Source organism: Marmota monax, unplaced genomic scaffold, assembly GCF_021218885.2.
Source record: "Marmota monax isolate L192 unplaced genomic scaffold, Marmota_monax_Labrador192_F-V1.1 WCK01_AAM20220418_F8-fsc00305, whole genome shotgun sequence".
NCBI lineage: Eukaryota > Metazoa > Chordata > Mammalia > Rodentia > Sciuridae > Marmota > Marmota monax.
The window spans coordinates 430,237-433,143 of NW_026693588.1; positions in this window are offsets into that span (position 1 = coordinate 430,237).

A 2,907-nucleotide genomic window follows, 5' to 3' on the forward strand; every position below is an offset into this window, starting at 1 on the left:
TGGGATAATAGCCTGAGAGTTTTATTTTGAGAAATTTTATAGGTATCATATGGAAGGGAGAATCTCCTAATATTTAAGGGCATTGGTTTTCAGCCACAGATACAGGTTCAAAGCCAAAATCCCCCACATACTAGTTATTGGGCAGTCTTAGCAAAGTTTTCTACGTCCTCATCAGTTCTCAAACATGTAAAATTAGGAAGCTCATGTTCTAAGGTAGAGGATGTGTTATGGAACCAAAAAATGAGAAGAGTTAAGTCAACATTTATTTTGTACAAATTATTCCATCTGATATTGATTGAATTATTAATCAGAGTCAGATACATCTTGAAAAGAAAGTAATCATTTCCCATAAATTATAAGTAGAGTGCAGGGAAGAATGGAAGAAAAGGGAAACACAATGAAGTAGAGAAAGGGGGGAAAATCACCTGCATCTTCAAAGGTAGCTTTATAATTAATGCTGTTTAATAATTTGGTGAAATAATAACAGTTGTGGCTGAAAAATATATTTTGCAGTTTTCAAATAAGCTATGTTTATCAAATAAACTGATTTGTTAAACATCTTAAAAAGAGATGTTTAACAAATCAGTTATGCTGCATTCCCTCATGACTTCACTTAGTGGAAATAACAAACAAGTTTTTATGAACTTATGTCACTTTTACTTGTTAGCAGCAGTGAAACTATGTACATTTTATTATAATACATATTTTAATGGAAAAATAGGGAAATGAATAACAAGGCAAACTATCTGGTCAGAAGGATGTTTATATAAAATGCTTTAATTTGGGGGTTGAACAGAGGAAAACATACACAGAAAAAATTTTTATACACATAAAAAGAAATACATACACAGATAGTAGATTTATTTAACTAAAAACAAACTAAATTTTGGATCTTAATGGTACTCTGAATATAAAAAAATAATTATTATTAAGGAGTCCTTTTTTAGGTACAAGTTTGCATTTTGAAATGACTTGAAGTGATTAAATTATTAGTTTGTTTTAATATTAGTATTTTTCAATGGATTGAAATGACATTTTCTAAATTGAAACTATTCTTAAATGTGCAATGTAAATATTTTTTAAAGACAAGGTGAAGGCATGTTTGAAAATCATATACTCTATATTTACAAAGAATTTCACCAATCTCTAAATAAATAGTCAACAAACAGATGTTCCTGCATTATTACTTCAAATTTTCTTTTCCATTTTGCAAATGTGAAAAATAATCTTACATAAAATAAATTTCTAAGTTTATCATGAGAAACATTGTATTTTATGCTTAAAAAGCAATTTTCTATCTCCTAAGTGATTTCTTTCCATGAATATTTCATAAAACATTTTTCAGAGTCTGGGCCGAGAATCATCTGCTGTGTGTATGATTTTAAATGAAAAAGTTGACATAAAAGAGAATATTTTACATTATCAATAAACAAGATAAAATACAAATGAATGCTCCTTTTATAATATGATAATTGGCCTCAATTAGTAATCATAAAGTAGAAAAATATTTTCTGCAGTGTTTATCCCATCTTTGGTTTTTCAGCTTCTGTACATCTGGACACAGAGTTCATCGGTGTGCGATACTGTAGGATATACTGCTCAAGAATTTGTTTCAATTACGCTTTACCTACATTCGAAAGTGCTCCAACATTGTTAATAGTTCTGTGAACTTTTCAGTGGAGGTACAGACTTGTGAAAAGTAGATCTAAGCTGAAAAGTTAATCATGACAAAGACAGATGATCACAGGAATAAATATATATAAATGTTTGGTAGAAGTCAACAATATAGCCTTCAGGTCCTGAATTTCATGGGAGAATTTATTTCTAATTAAATCTTATTGCTTATTATTGTTCTGTTCATGCTTTTTGTTTCTTCAGGATCCATGAGGGTAAACTCTACGTTTTTTAGGAATTTGTTTATTTCTTCTTGATTATCCATCCAATTTATTATTTTAGAATTGTTCATAATATTTTTTCACCATTATTTGTAGCTTTACAATGTCAACTCTAATTTCTTTATTTCCATTCCTGTTTTTATTTGTGTCTTCTTTATCATTTTATGGTAGTTCCTTTCATTCTTTCTCACTGTTTTATAGTTTTCCTTAATAATTAAATTATTTTGTTCTAATAGTGTTTCAATTCTTTGCTGTTTTTTTTTTAATTGATCTATTATAGCTTTTGCTTTGGGTTACAAAGAAGCTTAAAGAAAACATCTGTTTTGAAATGACAGCAAAATATCATTATAGTAAAGGTGAAAAAATCAAAAAAGAAATAAAATATACTATCAAGAAAACACCAGACCAGCAGTCCTTCCTTCCCAGACTAGCACTCCTTCCTCCGCCATGTTTAAACTTTGGTGTCCCATTTTATATCTTTCTATCTCCCCTGACTCAACATATTATCAACGTTCTTGTTATTTAACCATCTGGTTTTTAGTCTTCTTACTGAAAATAAGAATCACTTACACATAATGTTTATGATATCAGAGCATTCTGGATCTTTCTGCATAGTTATACTCACCAGTGATTTCTATATTTCTTCTATTTTCTTCTTACTCATTAACATTTCCTTCTTTCAGTTTGAAGAACCCTATTTACCTTTCTTAAGAACAGGACTGAGAGATGTATTCTCTCAGCTTTTATTTGGGAATGCCTTTGTCTCCATTTCTAAAGAATAGTTTTGCTGTGTACAGTATTCTTGATTTATAGGGTTTTTGGTTTTGGTTTTCTACACCAGTAATATGAAAATCACATGCCATTTTCCTGGCCTTTAAAATTTCAACAAAGACATTTGTTATCAGCCAAATTGGAATAACCTTATGTGTTATTTTTTTTTCTTGAAGCAAAGAGAATTTTCTCTCTGTCTGTAAACTTTGAAAGGTTGATTTTAACACATCTCAGATCATAA